At 43.6% G+C, this 27,169-nt stretch overlaps 1 protein-coding gene across 1 annotated transcript in view; it reads left to right on the top strand.

Annotated features, from left to right (window-relative positions):
- The window catches only part of SSBP4 (single stranded DNA binding protein 4), a 468,852-nt gene that overhangs the window by 332,489 nt on the left and 109,194 nt on the right, over positions 1 to 27,169 (top strand). The gene's annotated exons all lie outside the window — the stretch shown is intronic.

The raw sequence follows: 27,169 nt of genomic DNA, 5'->3' as shown, positions 1-27,169 counted from the left end.
GTATAGTCTCCAGAGGCGGCAAGGCTTCTTTACTGTAAGATCTGTGAATATGTGGAATGGACTACCTTCGGACGTGGTCACAGCTGGAACAGTGGACAGTTTTAAAAACGGTTTAGATGAATTCTTCAAAATAAATAACACCAATACTTTTGAAAATGTGTAGAAATCTGGGTCTCACTCTCCTTTTTCTAAAATTCACATCCTCATGTATCCCTTGGTTGAACTTGATGGACACATGTCACTCCTGATCCCCGCACGGCCTCTGCTGCATCTCCCTGCGTCATATGGCTATGTGAAGAAAAAAAAAAAAAAAAAAAGGAATGGCTATTGGAACGTGGGGAGGAAAAATTAAGGGGTTAAAGAATATAGTGTGATTGGAATTACAATTTATATAGATTTGTACTTAAAACATTTTTCAAACATAATCTGCCCTTCCAAATATATTGCAGTGATATTAGAAGTATATTTTGATACAAAGTGGATGTTGAGATTATTGCTTCAATGTTTTGCGAACAGAAAAAGTAAACCATGTACCAGAAAATGTGTCCAGATTTAAAATAACCAATGGTAGTAGACCATGTACCAAAACAAATGTGTCCAAATCTAAAATAACCAATGGTAGTAGACCATGTACCAAAACAAATGTGTCCAGATCTAAAATAACGAATGGTAGTAGGCCATGTACCAAAACAAATGAGTCTAGATCTAAAATAACCAATGGTAGTAGACCATGTACCAAAACAAATGTGTCCAGATCTAAAATAATGAATTGTAGTAGACCATGTACCAAAACAAATGAGTCCAGATCTAAAATAACCCATGGTAGTAGACCATGTACCAAAACAAATGTGTCCAGATCTAAAATAACCAATGGTAGTAGACCATGTACCAAAACAAATGTGTCCAGATCTAAAATAACGAATGGTAGTAGACCATGTACCAAAACAAATGAGTCCAGATCTAAAATAACCAATGGTAGTAGACCATGTACCAAAACAAATGTGTCCAGATCTAAAATAACCAATGGTAGTAGACCATGTACCAAAACAAATGTGTCCAGATCTAAAATAGCCAATGGTAGTAGACCATGTACCAAAACAAATGTGTCCAGACCTAAAATAACCAATGGTGGTAGACCATGTACCAAAATTGTGTCTAGGTCTAAAATGACCAATGTTAAAGGGGTTCTGCAGTTTGTTTAAACTGATGATCTATCCTCTGGATAGATCATCAGCATTTGACCGGCGGGGGTCCGACACCCGGGACCCCAACCGATCAGCTGTTTGAGAAGGCATCGGCGCTCCAGCAATGCCGTGGCCTTCTCACTGTTTACTGCTGGCCCAGTGACGTCACAACTAGTATCAACTGGCCTGGGCGGGGCTAAGCTCCATTCAAGTGAACGGAGCTTAGCCGCGCCCAGGCCAGTTGATACAAGTCGTGACGTCACTGGGCCAGCGGTAAACAGTGAGAAGGCTTCGGCGCTGCTGGAGCGCCGCTGCCTTCTCAAACAGCTGATCGGCAGTGGTCCCGGGTGTCGGACCCCCGCCCGTCAGATGCTGATGATCTATCCAGGGGATAGATCATCAGTTTAAACAAACTGCAGAGCCCCTTTAATAGACGTTGCACCAAAAAATGTGTCCAGATCTAAAATAACCAATGTTAGTAGGCCATGTACCAAAAAATGGGTCCAGAACTCCAGATTTAAAATAACCAATGTTAGTAGGCCATGTGCCAAAAAGTAAATGCTGAGATATAATATAACCAATGAAAATACCTGATGTTATAAAAGGTTTATAAAAATGTAGTAGTAAACATATAGATATTCTGCCATCTTATGACATATAATCAAAGAGGATTATTGCCTTTATGCTTTAATGGATGGATTCACTTTGGGGATTCCCATTTTCCTTCCCTTTGCAGTCTATTAACACGCAATAGACAGGTGCCACTAACCCTTTGCTTGTTTACTGCATAGTTTATTGAAGGGAAAGCCTTTCCAAACCATCCCACAAGCTTATCTTCATGTAGACTTTCTGGTTGCTGAATAAGCCTGTGTGCCAACAATCGATATAGAGAAGCGGTCTCTGCTTGGAACGTCTGTCTACTGTTCTTTCCTGCACAAGCTGCAGTAAATATGGTTCCATATTGCCACTTTACTAGAAGAAAGTGCACAGTGTAGACATGAGATGAGATCAAAAGAATATTAACCTCTTAGCCTCTTGTCTCTGTGATGGGGATTTACAGATAAATCACAAGAATTATTTGCTGTATATATGCCTAATCTCAAACTAGTTCTCATATTTAAATAGTATCACTAGAGAGTTACAGTATGTATGTTCTCAGTGACCAGCAAAAGGACCTTAGGAGCACTAGGGGACCTTCATTCTTAACAGGCACTCTGCTCATGCACTCCAGCCTATCATTTTTGATCTTCTGACATTCTTCAATATCACGCCAAGGATTATATCATGGAAGATTCGCCTTTACACTGACGAATAAGAGAAAAGTAACAGAGGACCAGGTGTCTCTCTGAATGCTGAAGAGGTTGTCCAGCTAATAACATTTTTTTTGGGTTGTATGCTATAAAAAAAATCATACACACCTTATTGTGTCCCTGTTCCAACACTTACCCTATCCTCCCTAGTCTCTACTTCCAAGTCGCTACCAACACACAGGAAATGACCGCTCAACCAATCACTTGCCGCAGCCTTAGTCAATTATTGGTTTATCTGTCATTTCATTGTGTTGATAGAGTGAGATGAACAGGGATCCGGGAGTGACATTCTGACCCTTTTAAAAAATATATCGACTGGACAACTTTTTTAAACAATGTAATGTAGGATTTAGTGTGTGTGAGGGGGGTAATTAACACAGGAACGCATGTGCATAAGAAATGAAATGTACTGCAGCTGGGACTAGATTTCTGGTGTAATGTACACCAATTTTCTGGCACACATGTTAAATGAGTTGGGCCACGGATATCCCGCCTGCAACCCGCCTCCTCCCACTAACACCTTGCCTACTTTTTGGGAAAGTGTCAAGTGTGTTGGAAAAAGCTAAAATAATGGCAAATTATTTTGCAAACTAGAAGTTGCACCAAAATGTGCAACTTTTATACACCAGAAAACTGGTGTAGAAACTTGATAACTCTCCCCCCTAAAAGTTTTATATTAATCTAGGTTTTGTCTCATACTGTTTGTCATTATGACATGGTTATTGTGCTACTGTAGTCTGATAATTTGAATAGTTATCTTGACATAGCAAGCAAGTGGCAAATGATTTACTAAGTAATAGGCCGCTTTCACACATGGATGCTTGCTTGTGCCTGAATTATGGATGCAAGATCTGGCCCTCCTGTGGTTTATCAGATTCGGAGTGAGTGTACTATAGGCTTTTATGGGGCTCTAGCTCTGGTTCTGATGAACTGCAAGAGGTCCAGGAGTTGTGTCAGTAAGCCTTAAAGGGGTATTCCGGGATTATTATAGTTTATTATAGATATGCTCATGTATTTGCGCACCTCATGTACATATTTCCCATACTTTTTCTCTTCTTCAGTTTGGACTTTCCTGACCAGTCTTCACTATGTAAACAAATCACTGGTTTATTACATCCTGTGTGTAGTACTTTCTGTTGCTGTATCCAACCAAACCTATCATGCACTTCTCCTTCATCTACCCGATCTCCAGCAACTCCCTTAATAACACCCAGCTACTGTATAGCTCCTCCCACCAGCTAGTTGCATATACACGCCTATGGACATAACATCACAGGAAATAAGAAAGAGCTGACCAATTGCGTGCATTGTGACCAATGCCTAAAAGGAAGATAGGTAAAAGAACCACATTACAGAATGACAGCTACCTTCATAAATGATTATTTTAAAGGATGTTGTTGGAAACTGAAAGTCCTCTTTAAACTAAGAAAAAGGGAGTGCTTGGTAGCAACCTCTTACATTATAAGACAATCTTTATAAGCCCTGGCCTGATGCAGTAGATTATACAGGTTTGAAAACTATCAGATTATTATATGGATTTGCTAGTGTCCACAACAAGGTTCTCTTAGAGTGGTCCAGTTCCCATTGACTAGAAGTTTTGATTCTCGGACAACCCTTCTAACTCCCCCCCCATAGCAACAATAGATGTGAAATTTGCAATTTTTCCCCCCTGTTGTTTCTGATCCCGCAGCGCTGGCATCATCCTCCTGGCTGCAGCATTGACATCCCATACACAAACATGTGGAACCAGTCACTCACCTCAGCAGTCTCCAGTGCTTGATTGCTGAGGTCAGTTAGTGCCAGCATATGTGACATGGTGTGTATGGGGCTCCTGCACCAAGGCAAACAAACACCGGTGGGGGGTGAGAGTGGCAGGGGAGAAAAGGGTTATTCTATTGTATTTACTGTTGCTGTGGGAGTTTTCATTTTACTATGAGTTCAATATCAGGGCAATGTTTGACCACGCTGAAAAATATAAAATGCCATGTAACATGATCTCTCAGTTGCCTGTATGATGCTTTCTTTTATTCCAAATAATGTTCCCCTGACTGCATCTGTCAATAAAGTGATATTAGTGATGGCTTCAGTGACCATGGAGTCTCTTTTTCTAATAGATCAAACTATTGTGGTCACAGGTAATAAATCACATAGGGGCCAGAGAGGGAACAGGATAGGGAGGCTCCACTCATGAAACCAGTAGTAGTTATTGACGATGGAAAATACTTAATAAGCAATAAGTTAGCTTAGAAATGTTTTATTGTGGAAAATTGGGGTTCAGCATTAGGCAACTTGGGATACTAAGCCTTTTGGGACTTCACCTTTAAGATAGATAGACACATGTTTGGACAAGATGGACTACATACCTTGCTGCACTGGCTTCCATTGTCAATGAAAATTATAACAATTTGGTCTTTAATTGAAACTGAAAGAAAGTCAAGCATTTCTTTCATGTCTCAAAGTCTATGATCTACTTGTTTGGCCTCAGGCACAACAGCTTCTGAGTAAGAATGCCTTAATCCACGCCAATATCCAAATGCCACCCCTTTTTGAAAAACGTGTGCCCCTTTCTCTGATGTATGTATCGTGCAAAATGTTATTTTACAATTAACATCAGCTTGTAATGGCCCAGAGGTACTCTGTACAGCCTCCTGCACAATAAGGACCCCTTCACACTTCCGTATGAAAGTACGAATCCAATACAGATGCGCAATATGTTCATCTGATTTACCATTTTTGTTCAAATACTGTAAAACTGATGGTTAAAAAACTGAAAAAACATGCTCACCTGTGAAATATGCAAAAATAGAACAGACATTTTAAATTCAAGCCTTTGATAGATCCGTTGGAACATGCAGAGTATTGAAAAACTATACATAAAAATGGAAATGTCAGCAAAACCACCAACTTTCTTTAACGAAAAGCCACAATCAATACAGATCCGTTATACGGAAGTGTGAATGAGGCCTAAAGAAGAATACCAGTTCAAGTCTTGGGCTGCTTTCACATGGCTGTGTGTTTTTCCATATTTCCCGGACCGACTGCGGCTCGCTTGAGCTGAACTCACCACATCATACTGATTTAGGATGCTGTGAGTTCCAACCTGGCCACGGGTCTATTGTCCCATACTCGCCATCACATTGACTGTATTTTATGGGCCCCACACGAGTGTGTGAAAGCAGCCTTATATACGTAGCCAAAGTTTTTTCCTGTAAAAATACCTATTGTATGTACCAGTAAGTACATTTATATCAATCTGACTGAAACGTTACATTGTGGTGTTACTTTTAATACATTATATTTGAAGACATACTTTCATGTCCACGCTCACATTGCTCAAATGCTGTTTGACAGGATTGGAGACAGCTGTATTAAGCTGTGTTTTTTCCTCAGCAAGTGAAGCATTTAAACACTGGCCATGTAGTCTAAATCAAGCAGTGCTAAGCCCTCTTGTATCCCAAAGGGTATATATCAGCAAGCAGGAGACCTCTCCAAACAGGATTATCAGACGGTGCTTGTCTGAGCTTCACAAGCACAGGGACAGTAAGCTTGGAGATAGGGAGGACTTTTTTGCTGTCTCTCTTCTTCTGCTTTGCTTTGTATCCTCTTGCCGTTACGCATCAGAGGGGTTAATGAGTGCAGCGTGAGGTTAAATGCTAATTCTACAATCTCGAACTCTGACATTATTATTTCAGTACAATATTTAAACCTCAGACACGCTAGACAATTGCTGTTCTTGGTGCTTCTTTGTCTTTTCCAACCCTGGATTATTGTAAGAACATTGTGCTGAGACCTATAGATGGCACAAAGCTGTAACCAAACGATTGTTGGATTCATTTATTCTGCCAAATCTTAAAAATGATATGGGGTCTTTCATGGAATCAGCTTGTTTCTGTTAGCTCAGGACAGGGCTTGCTCTGACTGTCACCAACATACAAAAATGTGTCCGAGATATCTGTATTCGGGGGCCTTCCCACTTGGCAGGTTTTGTTGCAGAGATTTCTGCGGCTGAAAATCCGTTCCATTCAATTGAATGTTTTTTTTTTGGTGGCAGGCACATAGATTTCCGAAAGTCCCTTTCAAAAGAATGGCACATGTGAAGGCATTCACTTTTCTGCATCCCACCTTACAGCTGAGATATATGTAGGGTAGCCCAGTGGTTAGCAATGTTACCTTGTGGTACTGGGATCCTGGATTCGAATTTGAACAGTTCCTTGTGCTGGTTTACCATGTTCTCCTTTATTTTAAAAACGCTGGTGCTTGATGTGCCTAAGTTATGTAGAGATGCCGGCTGGCCTTGCAACTTGCTTAAAGGGAGTCTGTCACCTACCTGACCGGTTTCAAACAGGTGACATTGTTCAGTGGGGCACAAAGACATGACACAGATGTTACCCGTGTTTAGTTCTTCAGATGCTTCAAATCGCCCAAAAAGTTGTTTTTATCATATGCTAATGAGTCGTCGCAAGTGCCCAGGGGCGGAGAGTTTTCTGAAAGTGCCCAAGTTCCTCTGCCTCACTCGCGCCTAACTCCGCCCCTTAGTAAGCTCAGGCCAGCCCTGTGGCTCTGTGATATCATATTTCCCTGTAGGCTGTTCGGGCATCACTGCCGGGCCCGGGCATGCGCAGTGTTCTGCCCACTGTGGGCAGAGGGACAGGGATATGGAGTGCGCATGCGCCAATTTCACGCCAGTAACTGGTGCATGCGCACTCCATTTCCCTGTCCCTCTGCCCACAGTGGGCAGAACACTGCGCATGCCCGGGCCCGGCAGTGATGCCCGAACAGTCTATAGGGAAATATGATGTCACAGAGCCACAGGGCTGGCCTGAGCTTACTAAGGGGCGGAGTTAGGCGCGAGTGAGGCGGGGGAACTTGGGCACTTTTCAGAAAACTCTCCGCCCCTGGGCACTTGCGACGGCTCATTTGCATATGATAAAAATGACTTTTAGGGCGATTTGAAGCATCTGAAGAACTAAACACGGGTAACATCTGTATCATGTCTTTGTGCCCCACTGAACAATGTCACCTGTTTGAAACCGGTCAGGTAGGTGACAGACTCCCTTTAAATCTATGCCAGCTCCCTTGCTGGGGTAGATTTAAGTCATTTTCTACGCCAAAAACAGTCTTAGAAAATGATGAATCAGACGGGCCTATCAGCCCGCACACGCCACGACCCCTTTTTCCACCACCTCGTAAAAGTGGCGTGAGAGGGGAAAAGTCGCAGATTCATTGGCAAAAAAGCATGCCAGAAAGATAATTTGGATCATAAATTACCCCCATAGTATTTGCTGGCATTTTTCAGAATTTTTGCATTTGTTACAGGTTTTTTTTGCTGTAAAAATGCCAGCTCCAGATGTTAGCTAAAGGTCTGTGGAAAATATGAAACACAGGACACACAAGCAATTTTTGGCTACTGAATTTTTTTTGTTAATTACGTGGCAATTTTTTGTCTTTCTGGCTTATTTTCAAAAACTTAGCATGCTGTTACTTGCTTCTTTTCCCAACACTTTCTCTATAACAGAAAACCACCATAAAGAAAACACTAGTAGTAAGACATGCGAGGGTTCATTATTATGACCCCCTGTATCAGAAACTGGTGTAAAAAAAATTGTCACAAACCCAGTTTTTTAGACGCCACTGCTCCTAAATTTGGGCGCACGTGGTGTTTGTACCCTCGCCACTGGGTGGCACCATTGGCCTCAGCATATTCATGATCATTTATGTGAATTTCATGGCATAAATGACGAGTGAAATCTACTCCAGCGGCTTGAGGGATATCAAAGACCAACGTAAAACAACTGTCTTTTAAAAATGACCTCCCACTGTGTGCAAAAAACAGCTCCAAAAACCACAGCAAAAAAACAAAAGAGCAGATGGCAAAAAAAAATGTTTGCGCTTATTTATTTTTGTCTAATTCATCTGTGCAAGAGACCCTAATAGTAGAGCAAAATAAGAAATAGGGTGACTGATTAGCACTGCTGGATAGTATTCATAGCATGTTGCGGGTATTTGAATGTTGCACACTAAGGGTCCATTCACACATCCACAGAATGGGTCTGCATCTGTTCCGCAATTTTGCGGAACGGGTGCGGACACATTCATCTTCAATGGGGCCGCAAAAGATGCGGACAGCACACAGTGCACTTCCGTTCCGCGTCCTCGCCAAAAAATAGAACATGTCCTATTCTTGTCCGCAGACACGGACAAGAAAAGGCATTTATTTTATAGTGTCTGTGTTTTGCGGATCCGCAATTTGCGGACCGCAAAACAGTTGCGGACGTGTGAATGGACCATATATATATATATATATATATATATATAATGTATTAGTTCATACATACTTGTGAACATTCTAGCTTATTCCCCCCTCTGCAAGTACCTGGGCCTCTTCTTTCAGCTTATTTATTTTTTTCCATCTCCACTCCTGGTGCAGCTGGCCATAAATCTCAGCTGCGAAGATGGAGGGGGTTGGTTGCTCCTAGTATTCCCTCAGATTTTTCTCTTTCTCCCTCTCACTGCAGAAAAAAAAAATCTTTAATTGTTAACAGCTTCTGAAGCAGCCAAGAGTAAAATACAAGGGCTAGCTCTAGGATTGACCCTTGAAGGGGGGGGGGGAGGGGTCAGTGACTCATCTCAAAGTATAGTAGTAGGTGACCATGGCTCCCAAATAGGGAGCCATTTATAATAACCTGTAGAACCATCCAACAAGGCGTTTGTGCCGGACAGATCCTCCTCTAGCACACACGTTAAACAGTAAATTTAATGTTTTGCAAATGCACAGCAGAGGATCAATCCAGGGGAAGTACAGACAGCAGGGACATGGTTAATTCACATCACTGCCACCCAGGGGCATTGCTAGGGTCTCAAAAGGTCTGGGGCCCAAGCCTCAATGAATATGGCCCAGTTCTCTAAGTCGCCTTCCCCCCCTCCCCACACACACTGCATTTTGCTGTACTTGCTATACAGCAGCACATACCTGTCACATCCAGGGCCTCCCAGGTGACGTCTCCTCCGATGTAGATCTTCTCTGCCATCATCTTCTCCATTTGATCCGTACAACTTCTTTCAGCCGTGTCTCGTTTCTGCAGAGTGTGACACACAGACATCTTAGCTTCCTCACATTTCTATTATCATCCCCCAACCTGAAGTCCCCACAGTGTTATCCTGCTGCTCGCTGTGCTCCCCAATACCCCCAAATACTATCCTGAAGAAAAATGAGTGCCCCCCATAGTAATAGTGATCTTCCAAGTCCCACCAATAGTAATTCCCTTCTAGAATGCCCTCATTAGTAATACTGCCCCCTACAGTACCCGCAACTGTGATAATGCTCCCCAAGAGTGCCCCCATTAGTATAAGAGCCCTCCAGTATTAATAATACCCTCACAGAGCCCCCAGTAGAAATAAGGGCCCCTATTGTTCCCCCAGTGATAATAAAGCTCTCTACAGACCCCTCAGTAGTGATAAGGCATATTTATTAGTCCTTCCTATAGAGCCCCCAGTAGTAATAAGAATGCCTATAATATCCCCTACAGTGCCCCCAGTATTTATACTGCACCCTACTGTTATAATGGTCACCCTGAAGTGTCCCCAGTATTTATAGTTCCTCCTATAGTTATATTCATCCCTCCACCATACAGTCCTATGTAAATAACATCGCACCATCTCTACTGCCCCCTCCAAAATACAGTCCCATGTAAATAACATTATTTTCCTCCCTTCAGTCTCTCCAGTATATAGTCCCATGTAAATAACACTATTTACCTCGCACTGCCATAGAGTTCCATGTAAATAACATCACAGGATTTCTCCAGCCTCCTCCAATATACTGTCCCATGTAAATAACATCCCTCTCTATCTACAGCCCCCTCCAATGTAAATAGGAGTCCCATGTAAATAGCATCACCCTTCTCCCCAGCCGCCTTCAACATGCAATCCTATGTAAACATCACCCCCTCAACATTCAGTCCCATGTAAATAACATCATTCCCCCCACCAGCCACCTTCAACATACAGTCCCATGTAAATAACATCACTCCCTCCCACAGCTGCCATCAACATACAGTCCTATGTAAATAACATCACTGCCTCCCCGAAACCCCTCTGACATACAGTCCCATGTAAATAACATTACTCCCTCCTAGTGTTGGGCGATATCAAAAATATTCCCACGATAATGATATTATGAAATGTATCACGATAACGATAAATAACACCATCAACATACAGTCACATGTAAATAACATGACCACCTCCCCATCCACCTCTAACACACAGTTCCGTGTAAATAACATCCCTCCCTTAAGCCATAACATACAATCCCAGTTAAATAACCACAACTCCCAGCATTGCTCTGCCTCTCCCTTCACTTACCTCTCCTTATGTACAGACCTCACCACAGCTTCTTCCCCCAGGACTTCTCCTCTTCACTGCTGTCCTCTCCTGCACTGGTCACATGATGGTGACATCATCGCAGGTCCTTCTCAACCACTGCCTGGTTTACTGGTCACATGACATGTGATGTCATCACAGGTCCTTCAGATCTTCCAGTGCATTAGATTCAGGCTACTTTCACACTCCTGCTTGGTGCAGATTCGTCATGGATCCGTTCAGATAATACAAAAGTCTGCATCCATTCAGAACGGATCCGTTTGTATTATCTCTAACATAGCCAAGACGGATCCGTATTGAACCCCATTGAAAGTCAATGGAGGACGGATCCGTTTTTTCATTGTCATAGAAAACGGATCCGTCCCCATTGACTAAGGCTACTTTTACACTGGCGTTTTGGCTTTCCGTTTGGGAGATCCGTTCAGGGCTCTCACAAGCAGTCCAAAACGGATCAGTTTTGCCCTAATGCATTCAGAATGGAAAAGGATCCGTTCAGAATGCATCAGTTTGCCTCCGTTCTGTCTCCATTCCGCTTTGGAGGCGGACACCAATACGCTGCTTGCAGCGTTTTGGTGTTCGTCTGATGAAGCTGAGATAATCGGATCCGTTCTGACACATAATGTAAGTCAATGGGGACGAATCCGTGTTCTATGACACTATTGAGTTTCAATGGTGCTCAAGACGGATCCGTCTTGGCTTTGTTAAAGATAATACAAACGGATCCATTCTGATGCAGACGTTTATATTATCTGAACGGATCCGCTGGGGACGCTAAGGAGGCTGGTCACTTCACGGCCTGCTATTGGCTGCCCCCTCTTAATCACCGGATGTTTTGATCCACACGACGGGAAGATGCAGCTGCGGCCATGCAGGGATCCGGAGCAGGTAAGTATGGCTATTTAGGCCAAGCATTATTTTAAAATTTAACGCAATGGCCACCAGTGGACTTTTATTTGCTTAAAGTTTGATCTGTCAGGTTGAAAAATTTCAGCCATGGTTTCAAGAATATGGCTTGATCGCCCAATTGTTAGCCAATCTACTGAAAGTTTTTTTTTTTTTTACTAACTCCCTAGTTGACCAGATTAGTCTGTTTTGTTGCTAATGGTACCGTATTGTGTTTATGAACGATCCTACAGACAATTGATCGCATTGTAACCAATCACAATGATACATCTATGGGCAGCCTAAGCAGCAAAGTTGAAGTGTGAAGAATTAGAAGGAACCAAAACCCCTTTTTATTATCTTTTGTTTAGTGTTCTTGTGAATATGATTTAATATTGCATGCAGTATCAGGCATACACAGGAGATGATGGGTTGAGCAAAGTTTAGGGTTCCATATGTGGGATCTCACATACATCTTGTACAAAATGATCCTCTGCTCAGCATATAAAGATCTACTATAAGTCACTGAAATGCGGTGTCTTCCTCTCCAGTTAAGCTGAGATGCCCCTGCTAACCAGACTTGGCTTCAAAGCAGATCAGAAGCTGGGAGTTCTTTCTTATGAAAGCCGTCACGCTGAAATGGGCAGGCGTCTGCTTCCCGTAGGGTTAGAGGGACATGGAGAGGAGCAGGGGAAAGGCCGCCTTTCTTTGAAAGCCTTCCCTTGAATGACTGAATGCCAGAAATAGTTTAGAGAAATTGCTGCATTTCAGATATCATTACACATGGGGAAACACACGAGGGACAGGTAGAGCAAAAATTGAAATATCACTCAAATAATCCCACCAAATCCTCCCAAGTAATGGGCTCCCTGGTGCTCTTCACTGTAATACCATATCCAGTGCTCCACGTCTCCCTGCTGTCTAGCTGTCACCTGCTTTGAAGCCATTTATATAACAAGGACTGTTTAGGGTAGGCAGTATGGTTTTAACACAGGCAGTGGGGGTTACATTTACCCAGTTGTAATTCTTGTAGAAGACCAAAACTGTGTTTCACATTTCATCAGATACAGATATTGTAGTCATAATGTCATCATAGCATTTTCTTTGTGACCGTGGCCTACAATACTCTTCTAATAGGATCTATTCTACTGGGTTCTTTCCTCTGTAATTCACACTTCAGTCTTTTTGACCATGCTGACACTACTGTTTCTCCAGAACATCAAAGGTTATCAAGTTGCAGGCAATCTAAGGGTACTTTCACACTAGCGTTTTTCTTTTCGGCATTGAGTTCCGTCCTAGGGGCTCTATACCGGAAAATAACTGATCAGTTTTATCCTCATGCATTCTGAATGGAGAGTAATCCGTTCATAATGCATCAGGATGTCTTCAGTTCAGTCTTTTTGACTGTTCAGAACGGAGATAATACCGCAGCATGCTACGGTTTTCTCTCCGGCCAAAAAAACTGAACACTTGCCTGAATGCAATTTTTCTTCCCATAGGAATGTATTAGTGCCGGATCCGGCATTAAAAATACCGCAATGCGAGGTCCGTCCTTCTGGTCTGCGCATGCGCAGACCTTTAAAAATGTGAAGAAAAAAAAGAAACGGACAGATGGATCCGTTCTTGCTATGCATTTCACGATCTAACTCAAATCCGATGGTATATTCTAACATAGAGGCGTTCCCATGGTGATGGGGACACTTCAAGTTTAAATATACCATCGGATTGGAGAAAACTCCGATCTGATGGTATATTAATAGGGACTCCTGACTTTACATTGAAAGTCAATGGCGGACGGATCCATTTACAATTGCACCAATATTGTGTCAAGGTAAACGGATCTGTCCCCATTGACTTACATTGTAAGTCAGGACGGATCTGTTCGGCTCCGCACCGCCAGGCGGACACCAAAACGCTGCAAGCAGCGTTTTGGTGTCCGCCTCCAGAGCAGAATGGAGGCGGAACAGAGCCAAACTGATGCATTCCGAGCGGATCCTTATCCATTCAGAATGCATTGGGGCTAAACTGATCCGTTTGGGGCCGCTTGTGAGAGCCTTGAAACGGATCTCACAGGCGAACCCTGAAACACCAGTGTGAAAGTAGCCTTAATGTTACATCACATGACACTGAGTACCATACAGAAGAATGTCCTGGACCGTGCTTCTGTTTGGGTGTAACTACATTCTGATGGCTCCGAAAATAGGATGAAAATCATAAACGCTAAACATATACCGTATGTGTTACTGTACAGCTAAAAGCAATAACAGTCTGTGATGAGAAGAAAATCATTTTCGGTGGGAAAGTAGAACAGAAATATCACATCTGCTTTAGGCCTTCTGCACACAAATGTTTGTTTTTTTCCGTTTACGTTCCGTTTTTTTGCGTTTCATATACGGATCGTATACGGAACTATTCATTTCAATGGATCCGCAAAAAAAATGGAAGGTACTCCGTATGCCTTCCGTTTCCGTATTTTCGTTCCGTTCAAAGATAGAACATGTCCTATTATTGTCCACATAATGGACAAGGATAGTACTGTTCTGTTAGGGGCCAGATGTTCCGTTCCGCAAAAAACGGAATGCACACGGATGTCATCCGTATTTTTTGCGGATCCTTTTTTTGTGGACCGCAAAATACTGAAAAAGCCATACGGTCGTGTGAAAGAGGCCTTATCCACTGAGGGGGTCTGACCATGCTACAGCCTTGGAAGGAGTGCCTTGGAAACAGTGCCTCCTCAAAGTGTAGATTAGATTTCAGGTCTTTGATCTGGTACCTGGTTTTGGGCTGGTCTCAGTCCCCTTGGAGCTCCCACAGCTAATTTTGGGGTGGTTGGATCGATAGAAAAGAAGACCATTAGGTACCATGGTTCTGTGAGCTATAATGAATATTTATGTCACGGTCTCTGTGTGGTACACTGTGACACTGTCACACGGGTTCCATGTTGCTCACTTTTGTGCTCTGGCATACTGGCTGCAGTTAATGTCGTGTATGCTGGTTCCCAGGGGCGATGTGTAGTTTTGGTAGCCTGTGTGTGCACTGCTCCTTGTATGCTTGTTCCTTTCCCTGTTGTGGGGTTAAGGTCTTGGTCTGGGTGTGGTCTCTAGGTGCTATTTAATCATGTTGCTGTTAACCAGGGAGTCAGTTGTTCTCCAGCCTTGTTGGGTGCTGGAACTATGCACCTTACCTGGGTTTCCTTCTGCTCAGTCTTTGTGGCCACCTAGTAAGACATCAAGGTCACCTGGTCTTCCTGCCTTTCCTGGTTCTGTATCCGGTGTGGGTTCTTATGTTCCGGGTTGGTGTTTGGTCTGTGACTGCCATGAGTCGTCTTGCATGGAGTCCAGACATTTTCATGTATGTGTCATGTCTACTTGGTTGTTCCGTGTCTGGTCAGTTACTGCCTTGTATCATCCTGCATGGAGTCTAGACATTCCCCAATCTGTACCTTTGCTGAGAGGGTTCCTGGGTTCTCCGGAGGGAGGACAGCGAGTCTGTGAGTAGCTCTTCCTAAGACAGCCATGCATCCTTTCCGCATGGGGTCAAGGCAGTTACTGGTGTGCTGGTTCCAGTGTATGTTGCTTGTACTGTGTCCTGTGCAGTGTTTGGGTTCCAGTACATGTGCTTGGGTTCCAGTCTTTGTTGTGTGGAATGCTGGTGTTTCTTTCAGCAGTCTGAGCAGGTAAGTGGCCAAGTGCACTGGGACCATCCTGGAGGTGTAACCAGTGAGCCTCGGCTAAGTTCATCCCTACCATCTGGGGCTCTGTGAAGAACGGGGCTTGCTGGGTTTCTGCTCTTTGGGTTTGGCCCCAACTAAAACCGTGCACTTGGTCCAGTGGTATTTCTTGCCACTGGTTCCTTACCTGCTGATCCAGTTTCCTACTCACTGTTATGTCTCTGTGTATTCTTCATTGTGAGATGTTCTAAGGGTCAGTTGGACCCTCTCAGAACATGACAATTTATTATGATTTAATTAAATAAATACTTTTGTAGCTCAGAGCATGTCAGCATTATCCCAACTGCAATAAAGGACAGAGACCCTGAATAGAGAAGAAAGATGTGGTCTTTCTGATTGTACACTCATTGACCAAAAAAATAACGCACTAAGAAGTAGTTGTTGGAATCGAATACATCTTTATATGTGTCAATGTAATGATATATGTAAGGGATTACAATCTAATAGTGAAAAGGATTAGTGTATTGGGGGAAACTGTACAACTGAAAAGGGACTCTAGTACTCTAGCATGGATAGAAGATGAGATACAGTGGGCATGAGGCATACAGCTGCCGTTTGGTATCCTGTGACACATTTGCCCACAGATGTTTCAGCTGGCGCTTGGTCCCATAAATGCTCAATTGGTGATTAATCTGGAGATCAGGCAGGCCAAGGAAGTTTTCCAATCTGGCAGAGACATTCCTGGGGAACCCTTTCTGTGTGTGGGCGAGCATTATCCTGCTGTAAAATGCCAGTTGGAAGCCCTGCCATGAGAGGCAACACATGTGGCTGCAGGATGTTCTGCACATATCGCTGAGCTGTTAGTGTTCCTAATATCACTAATAGGGGTGACCAGCTGTTGTATGTGATGCCTCTCTAAATCATCACACCAGCAGTTGGGGGAGTGTGTCGCGCCATAGCAAAGGCAGGATTAAAGCACTGACTGCAAGACCTCCATACTCAACCTAATCATCATGGGATCCCAAAAAGAACATGGACACTTTATGGTCTGAGTCCATATCAGTACAGGTTTGTCATTGCAAGACAATTTTGACTAGAACCTCCTAAAATTGTGGGTGTGGTGTGGGCAGAGAAGGGACAGCAGGCCTGTCATATTCATCATTTTCTATGCCTGTTTTGCCAGCTAGGAAGCTGTCTTACCTTTAGAACTGGCGCAGATGCGCCAAAGTTGTGGAGAGGCCTGCGCCCAGAGGTCGCAATAACGCCTGTACAAGCGTCATAGACGCCTGTTCAGGCCATTTTACTACCTGGAAAAAGTCTAAGGCGTAGCGATACGCCTTAGACTTTTCCCTGCTATTCATCAGCGCAGTGAGCGCGGTGAACGGCACAGGCAGCGCAGCGATGCTGCTGCTGCCTGAAACAACCAATAACAAGGCTCCTTACAGTGAGGAGCTTTGTTATTGGTCAGTTTGAGCGGCTGCCGGAGCTTATGGCACACCGCTCTGAAGTGAGGAAGGAGGTGCGCAATCCTCACTGACGGGGTAAGTGGCCTTGCTGGGAAATTTAGTGGTGGTCTGAGCGCCTTGTTTTTACCCTATAGTGATGAGTCTGAAGCGCTCAGCCGAGCGCCGTCTCTCCTCCCTGCTGAGTGCAGTACTGAAGACAGCCTCAATAGAAGGTCTAGGGGACCTACTTCATTACCGCGCTCAGCAGTGAGGAAAAGTGGCTGAGCGCTTCAGACTCCTGCTCATGGAAGTCAGCGAGGGTCTCAGCGCTGGACACGCCAACAGGAGACCTCCATAACGGACCGACCTGTTACCCGTAGACCTCTACCTAGGTCACCTGTCAACTTTCCTATGAATCCATCAAGGATAATTAATTGCAGCATGTTTCATCAGACGCTGAACTAGGGATATTGTGCGCTATAAGGATTTCTTCTGTAATGCGGCGACACATGGTGCTACAAGGACTGCATGTGGCCATTTACAGCCTCCAGGTCATACAGTCCATCTGTATAATCCAATAACCACAGCGGTGGTGGCAATTTTGTGGCATTATCTGGTGGCATGAGATGCAATGGGTCATGGAAGACGAACTCCTCTTTATAGCAAGATCAAGCACAACACAAAATGACAGCCTCTAGATCAGGGATCAGCAACATCTGCCACTCCAGCTGTGCTGAAACTGCAACTCCCAGTATCCTCCTTTCACTTCTTTAGGAGTTACAAGAACAACTGAGCAAGTGTGCATGCTGGGTGTTGTAGTTTCACAGCAGCTGGAGTGCCGAAGGTTGCTGCTCCCTAGATATACAGGCGAGCCTGGTGGTTATCACTGCGTGATGTCATCATCCAGATCCACAACATGTGACTGTGGTGGTGTGAGCACCTGGCACCAGAGGTATGTGCCCGGGTCTTTCGCTTGTGTTCTTGGCACCAGCATGCACCACCATCCACCACCATCCATTGTGCCTGTGTCCTGCTCTGCCAGTGCCTCAGGTCTCTTCAGAGTCTACCAACAGCCCCGGTGGCACCGACATACCCACCTGAGAGCTCCTCTACAAGGAAGTAACTTTGGTGAGCAGCAATGGCCACGTGATGGATGGCAAACCCCAGTGACCAGCGGCACAAACAGCAGCAAATATTTAAGGGGTTGTCCCAAGATCAACACTATTTACCTATCCATACTTGACCCAGAGAATACTAGAACATGGTAACCAAGGTGGGGCCCTCAGCGATCATGTACTTGAAGGGGACATGTCTGTTTTAGTAACGACTTGCATTTCCCATGCAATAACAATTCTGGGGAATCAATTCTTGTGACTCTATATTGTACCATTCCTCTATTATTCCTACTAGAACTTATGAACAAATTGCGAGTAGCCTGCAATAAAGGTCCAGCGGGGGGTTACCAGTTGACAGCACTGATTGAATATCAGGCTGTGCAGTGACACCCCCATCTGGACCTTCACTGCAAACTGCTAGCAAGTCATTCATAACTAAAAGCAGAAATAAGAGGAATTGTGCAACATAAAGTCATAAGAATAGAGGCTCCAGGATTGTTATTACATGGGGGGTGCAAGTAGTTTCCAAAACAGAGAAATCCGGAGAGGTGCGGGGTCCTCTTTAAATATCGATCTTAGGACAAACCCTTTAAACCTCATAAAATCACTGCAACAGTGACCTCAGTGGTGCCGACCCCCTCAGAGCAACAGTAACCTCAGTGGTGCCGACCCCTCAGCGCAACAGTAACTTCAGTGGTGCCGACCCCCTCAGAGCAACAGTGACCTCAGTGGTGCCGACCCCCTCAGAGCAACAGTGACCTCAGTGGTGCCGACCCCCTCAGAGCAACAGTGACCTCAGTGGTGCCAACCCCCTCAGAGCAACAGTGACCTCAGTGGTGCCGACCCCCTCAGAGCAACAGTGACCTCAGTGGTGTCGACCCCCTCAGAGCAACAGTGACCTCAGTGGTGCCGACCCCCTCAGAGCAACAGTGACCTCAGTGGTGCCGACCCCCTCAGAGCAACAGTGACCTCAGTGGCACCGCCCCCCCCGAGAGAAGGTGACCTCAGTGGTGCCGACCCCCTCAGCCAAACAGTGTCCTCAGTGGTACCGACCCCCTCAGCCCAACAGTGACCTCAGTGGTGTCGACCCCCTCAGAGCAACAGTGACCTCAGTGGTGCCGACCCCCTCAGAGCAACAGTGACCTCAGTGGTGCCGACCCCCTCAGAGCAACAGTGACCTCAGTGGTGCCGACCCCCTCAGAGCAACAGTGACCTCAGTGGTGCCGACCCCCTCAGCCAAACAGTGTCCTCAGTGGTACCGACCCTCTCAGCCCAACAGTGACCTCAGCTAAATAAAAAATTGTCTAAATTTGCTATTTATGCATGGAAGACAGTTCTAGAGTACTAGTAATGGTTTCCCTGCATAAATAGCAACCCCTTAATGTTATACAGGCCTTCGTATTAACTATTTGAATTACTGTAACTTTCGTACTCCTCATTGGCTGAAAATACTCCTCAAAAATGGTAAGAGGAGTATTTTTACTCTTCCAGAAAAAATGTGCCTCTTCGTAACTTTGGCAAAACCACCGCCAACTTAGGGCTTTATTAAGATTGGCTACTACAATGCCCCCAGTATCTAATCAGACCACACCTACATACATATACATACATATCTGCATGAGACATAACTGAATGCCGAGTCTTGCGGCCATTTGACGATCCTATATGGGTGCATTATTTTATATTTTTTTGGCCAATAAGTGTATTTACACAGCATTCAGTGAGTGTGCAGCCAGCCAGTAGCGCAGGGGGAACACGTGAGGTACACACTGGATCGATGAGGGGCCAAATAATAACACACAGTTCATCAGTTTACTCACGGTTAGCAGAAAGCCTCCCTGGGCTGGCAGCACAGTGTTGAGGTGGACAGCACGAAATCCTTCGGGGCACGCTCTGTGGTAGGGAAGCATCAGCCAAGATGGTGGTTGAGGTGCCCTTGATGTTAGGGGGGCTTAGGGTGCTTGTTGCGGCTGAGTCTCTTGATGGTTTTTGTCATGACGCCAGTACCGTTAATGGTGGTACAACCATTAGTAGTAATAATGAGGACAGTGGTAAGATGCAACTCACAACTTTTACTAATGTTGACTTTGGCTGCAGCAGTACAAAATACAGTCTCTTGTTGGTATTAGAGTTAATCTGCAAATCCACTGTTTCTAGGCTTTATTGGCTGGATTTGGCTTAGCCAGAAATTTCTGTATCAGTGTAATTTGGTGAGGTTGCCGGAGGCTATGGTATCCTTCACCTGAATATCCAAAGGTCTTTAATGCCTGGTTGATGGCTTTTATCCTTTGGCTGTTAATCCTTTCCCTCCTTTGTCCCTTTCAGGGACTGAACTTTCATTGAGTAGAAGTGCTAGATCTGCCTTCCTTCAAACTCAGCAGAGTAACTTGAGATCAATGGATTATCCTGTTTGATCTTCACACACTGACTCTCTCTTCCACTAACTAGGCCTGAACTAGGTATATATAGAACCTAAGTGTTATCCCCATCTAGTGGTGGGATGTATAAATTACACCTAATCTGCCTGGTAACAGGGATTTTGCAGATAAGTTAGTACAAAGTCACAAAACATAGCATAATACAATTTTTAGGGTAAAAAGTGCCTTTAAGCAGAGCCCACACATGCTTTTCTGTAGAATAGGGGCAGCTGTTGACCCTGACGCTGTTGTGACTGACTATGTGATCGCCAGGATGCCAGTTGCAAGAGGGGAGCTGCTATATCTAATCATACAGAGCACACCTCTAATGGTAACAAATATCACAATATGAGAAGGGTTGGCCTCACAAGCCTCCTCGGGCTAGCGCCTAGTGTGTTTTCATGGGTGAGATAAACAAACCCCAAGGAATAAATTGTCATCTATTCTGTTAGATCACATACAACATAACACTTTTTCAATTAGAAACTTTTATAAAATGTTCCTGTGTAAGAATATTGCTATTACATAGTTGTTATGGGGTCCCCTGGTGTTCTTTTGGTTACTTCTCAGAAAGTCCATCTAATGTATGTTCAGTGCTATAGAGAAAAAGTCACATCTAGTGTGCTGTTTTTTACTGAGTAATTTGTACAATTGCAGCAAACACTTGTGTACAAAAGGATGCAGGCAAAGGGATGGAACTACTGAGCATATTTGACCACCAGCTCTGGACACATTGTAGAAGACCAAAAACACCAGGGTGCAATAACATGTACAGTAACAGCAATATTTAAAAACTGATCCCATTTTTGGTGAGGATTAAAAATCTAAATTAATATTTAATCATGGGAATGAACCCCTTTCAATTCAAAAATTCCAAGTTTGCAGACTAGTATAGACAAGCTACCAAAGCTGAAGAGATGTTCCCGACACATTGTGATCTGTTAATAGTAATATATTGATCCCAACATATGGCAGCCCTTTTACGTTCGGACAGGCAGTGCTAGGAGTGTTCATTCAGAACTATGTAGCAAGTCATCATGGTGCTCTAAAAGAAACCATAGAATGAAAACTTTAGAACAATTACCCCTGTAAAGGTATCCTAGAGGGTGATTTTGTTGGCAGATTTAGAAGTTCTGTTATGAACAGCTGGTGGCCCAATATGTGCTCACCACTCTGAACCTGTCACCAAGCTATATGTCATAGTAAAGACCAGGAATCTAGATACTGTTTTATATGAACAGTTTGATGATATTAGACAGTTAATGAAACAGTACGATTGACTGGTTCCATGTATACCACTGATGCCACTATTAGGCATTGACCTACCCATTATCCATAAGTATATGCTGAAAGGATAGTGATCCACGCATATCAGATGGACTTCCTAAGAGCGGATTAGGTGTCTGGACTGGTGGCTTCACCCAGGAGGTGTGGTTGTGGGGTAGATATACTGGCACTGGTTTCATACAGCCATGACTATTCCAGAATGATTTGCTGGGAACAGAAGCTTGTGTCCAGGTTGTGCGTTTTCTTTCCTCTATCAAGTAAAAGCACCATTGAAGGTGGTACAGAAATGCTTTGGGTTACATGTTGATTTGAGAGCTAGAAATTGAGTGATTAAAAAACAAAAAGCTGGTCAGGGACACTGTGTGCTGTTCCTTTTCACTATTTTGGCCTGTTATGGTCAGCCTCAGCCAATATAAATTGGATTTTAGAGAGAATTAATAGGGTTCATAATCATCTTTTCAGATGGTGATCAGATTTTCAAGTAAAGGGTGAAAAATGGTGTTGCTATACAGCAGTAGTTTTTGGTTTATTCAAAGGGTTAAAGTTAAATATTGTAATGAATTTTCTGTCCTGATTCCCTTGACCATGTGCTAAAACCTTATCCCAATCAGCCCAACGGATGTTGTACCATACACTGTCCAGTATTACAAATGTGTGTTTCGAATAGAAGCACTTAAGGTGATCAACACTAAAAGTGGAAAAAAGAAAGGACACAGCTGTATCAGCTTAAACTGTGTGTCAGGAGCCAGCACTCTGCGGGAGGAGTGATCTTGGAATGGGCTAGAAGCTTGGAACACTGCAGCTTGGTGTCCTGAGGGAGCAAATTGCGGTTTTGGAGAATTCCGAAAAAGAAGGTATTTGAAGCTCTGCTTTTAAAGTGATCTGCATTTATCGGCCAGAAAAAGCAATGAAGATGGCGGAGGGAGCATTTAAAGCAGACATTACTTAATTTTCATAGTTATGACGAGGTGTTGCTCTTGTTTACATCCCTCTGTACAACACCTTGAAATGAGAATGAAGATGAAAACTATTGTTATTATAATAATACTTACATTATTAGCATAGTTGTACTTTCATGCACACACAGTAATTTAAAGGGAATGTGTCATCAGAAATGGCAGTTTTTGACCCAAAGCCAGGAGTGGATCTAGCAGGAAGGAAAAGTAGAAGTCTTTCCTTTATATTTCTCATTCCTATTGAATTCTCTTCTGGCTATGACTCAGAAAACTGCATCAAAAAGTGCAGCATTTTCCAATGAAAAAAAATCTGTGTGTGAAATTACTCTAAAGGTTCCGTCATGCATACTTTAGTTCATGACGTTTTTTTGGCCAGAAAAAAAGGCCTCGAAACAAGTCGGACTTGATCAGAATTTTTTGCAGTATATTTAAGTATTGTTGGGCGCGAATATTCTAATTGCAAATATCACCCTTCGAGAATTCACGAAGATTTAGAATATAGTGCTATATATTCGTATTCTCAAATATCCTAGATTTTTTCTTTTCATCAGTAACCTCCCTTCTTGCTTGTGGGCCAATGAGAAGGCTGCAATGTCTTTCTCTGAGCTTAGCAACATCCCTAGCAACCAATAGGAAAGTTGCCTACCCCCTACTATATAAGAACCTCCCCAGCAGCCATTTTCTGTAGTTTTATGGAGTTCTGAGAGAGACAGCAGTGTCATTGCTGTGCTCTGTGCTTTGCTGTTTAATTACATTAGATTAGTTAGTTAGTTAGTTAGTTAACTTATATATATATAATACAGATAGTTAGTGGGAGATAGTCAGTGTAAGTTAGATTGTGATATAGTGTAGCTGATAGGTTCCAGTGCAGGGTGTTAGGTAGTGTGACAATACTTAGTACACCAATCAGTAATATGTAGTCAGAACTGCTAAAATGTGAACTTGCACGTAGTGCGCACAAATATGTGCATCATTAATTGCCGATTTGCGCAATCGTGAATATATTGGAGCACTCTATCTGCATATAAAGCTATTGTAATGTTCTGCCATGCCAACCATTTTCTCCAGTCTCAGGAAACTTCTAGCAGCTTAAAAAATGTAGCAACAGTGACCCACGCCTGTATTGCGCGCGCAATACGCGCATATTACATTGCCGATTTTTGCAATCAAGAAAATAATCTTGACTATATAATATATGACGAATATTCGCCCAAATATTTGCAAAATATTGCGAATTCGAATATTGCCTCTGCCGCTCATCACTATATTTTAGATGTTTTTGCCTATGTATAAGTAGTGTGGTTTTTTTCATTAGTAGTTATTGCATGCATATGCCCCCTGTGATGTCACTTTCTTTGCAGAGCTGTAAGAGAGAATTGATAAGAAAAAAAACTATGCAAAGACATCATTAAAAATGCCTGCATACATTGCACAGTGGAGTGGAACCAAATGACAGATTACATTAAAAGAGATACTGTATATCTGTTATTTCTGTCCCTGTTATATCCATTCTAGTCTTAGCTTACATACAAGGTTTAATAGCATTTTCATGGTGTTTTTAACCTGTGGCCAAAACCAGAGCTGCCAAATATGTTTTTTTAAGAATATAGTACGTTATCGAAAAGCCTACATATTTTTTTTTTTTTTTTTTAGTTCATTTCTGATTGTATGTAAATCATGAGAAATGCCAGAAAAAGGCAGCAAGGGTAGCCACGTCCTGCTCCTGTATCTACATGGTATTGTCACTGAGCCAATCACTAGCTGAGGGGGGACTTCACTGCAGCCAGACATCATTCACAGCCACTATATGCTGTGTGTCTGGCTGTACATTAACTGTCAAGCCTATCAATGGTATTCTGTAAATTGAAATGAACTTTGCAGGAAAATATGATGACAAGATGGCCACCAGTCAAGGTCTTACTATTTTCATGATAAAGATTTGGTGGAGGGAATCTTTATTTGTCAGGGCAGCTTTGTTACTTAAAAAAAATAAAAATAAATGCCGTGGCTAATGTAAAGCAATTAAAATGTGGCCTATTCTGCTATGCCAGCTATAAGACCATCATTGTTATGTTACATTAGTTAACTGATCAAATTCCCTACAATAGCAATTAATTACTAGCAACAAATTAATGAGTGTATACTAAGTAAATATAGAGCAGACATTCCTATTTCTCATTGTGACATTTTGTACTAATTGAGTGGTATTAGCACAGCCAATACCAAGGTCAGGTGGAGTCATGCCAGCATACTGTTGGCAGGGGGTATGTGCATTTGCAACTGGATAGGTTAGAATAGTAGAGGGGATGTTATTTATCATGCATCAATGTTATGCAAGCAATGTAGCAAAGAGGTTCTAGAAGGCAACTCAGCCAATTCGCTGAAGAAACAGACTCTGGAATGCTGTTCCTTCCACACTGAACAAGACATTTACAAGTTATATATCTATGGAATAGTTGTGTCTATTACATGGCCAACTCACCTTAAAGGGAACCTGTCACCGGGATTTTGGGTATAGAGCTCAGGACATGGGTTGCTAGATGGCCACTAGCACATCCGCAATACCCTGTCCCCATAGCTCTGTGTGCTTTTATTGTGGAAAAAAAACGATTTGATACATATGCAAATTTTAACTCGAGCACGATGCTCAAGTCTCCTCCCTGCACATTTGTTCGCTGCTACACAGCCAATAAACGTGCAGAGAGATATTGGCACTCACTGTAATGTGGTAGCCATGTTGGTTACTGGCATTACAGTGATTGGCTGGCCGGAACGTACATAGCACCCGATGACACGTGGTGCGGCTCATTCTTAGTCAGGGTGAGCTGCAGCAGAAGAGAAAGGTAGTGTAGGGACAGGAATTGTATTTTTTTTTTCAGGCAGGGTTTACTGTTGAAAGGTGTTAGAGACCCAAAAGTCCTTTTAAGGACTATTGTTTTATCTGGCTGCAATATATACTATTAGCGCAACCTGCGCTAAATTGCGTGCAATTGTTTGGCCGCTGCTGACAGTAACACAACCTCTGCTACATCTGTTGTGTTACATTTTCGCATCCTAAATATCTGTGACATTCAGCACAATTGTTTGGCCGCTGCTGACAGCGACATTACCTGCGCTACATCTCCTGTATAACATTTGCGCATCCAAAATATCTGTGACATTCAGTGTAATTTATTCTTAGCCGTTGGTGACAGCGACATTACCTGCGCTAAATCTCCTGTATAACGTTCAGTGTAATTTATTTGTGCATTCACTTACAAAACCTGCGCTACTGTACGTGTGACATACTTGCAAGTAAATATACAATTTAATATGCTCAAGACGAGCAGTAAGGGACGGGGAAGTGGCCATGCTAATGATGGTGCATACAGAGGCTGTGGCCCTGGGCGCGGTGAAACTGTGCCTGCTGCCAGAGTAATACACTCATCCACGATACCTAGCTTCATGTCCCAGTTTGCAGGGCAGTGCAGGACATCACTCTCGAAGTCACACCAGTGTGACCAGGTGGTCAGTTGGATTGCAGCAGATAATGCTTCCAGTCGGTTAAGCACCACCCTGTCTTCCACAAAGTCCAGTCTCAGTAGCCAAGAGTTTGGTCAACAGAATCCTCAACCTGATCCTCCTTCCTCCCACCATGGAGAGTCTTGGCAAACAAGTGATCCCACACTCGGATATTCCGAGGAGCTCTATTTAGTGCCATTCCTTGATTTGGGCCTCTCGCCAAGCCTGCTTGAAGAGGAAAATGAGGAGATCTTGTGCACTGATTCCCAAACTCTTGAGCATCCACAGTCAGAAGAAGATGACGGTGGGGAACGGCAATTAGTGTTTTACAAGGTGGATGATGATGATGATGATGATGAGACACAGTTGCCAATAAGTCAACGGCAATTAGTGTCTCAAGAGGTTGATGATGAGGATGAGACACAGTTGTCAATAAGTGAGGTTCTTGTTAGGTCAACAAGTCAGGAGGATGACCAGAGTGAGGAAGTGGAAGAGGAGGTTGTGGACGATGAAAGCACTGACCCAACCTGGGCAGGTGGCAAGCCGAGCGAGGACAGCAGTACAGAGGGGGAGTGATCCGCAGTACCGCAACAGGCTGGAAGAGGTAGTGGGTGGCAAAAGGAAGAAAGCAGCCATACCAAACAGGCCCGCAACTGTTCCCCGAAGCACCCCCTTGCGGCAATCATCAGCATTTCTGCCACCACCTACATTAGTGGCTGCAACCCCCCCTTCCCCTCCTCCACTTCCACCTCTGAATTCTCATCTTGCAGCACCAGTCAGTAGCTGGAAGCAGTGTAGCACTGCAGTGGGGAAGCGGCAACAGGCCGTGCTGAAACTAATTTGCTTAGGTGACAAACTGCACACTGCCGCAGAGCTGTGGCAGGGTATAAAGGACCAGACTGAGCTGTGGCTCTCTCCACTCAAACTACAACCAGGCATGGTTGTGTCTGATAATGGCCGTAACTTGTTGGCGGCTTTGGAGCTCGGCAAGCTCACACACAACACCATGCCTAGCCCACG

This window comes from Bufo bufo, chromosome 2, assembly GCF_905171765.1.
Source record: "Bufo bufo chromosome 2, aBufBuf1.1, whole genome shotgun sequence".
NCBI lineage: Eukaryota > Metazoa > Chordata > Amphibia > Anura > Bufonidae > Bufo > Bufo bufo.
This window is presented reverse-complemented; position numbering and strand designations above follow the sequence as displayed.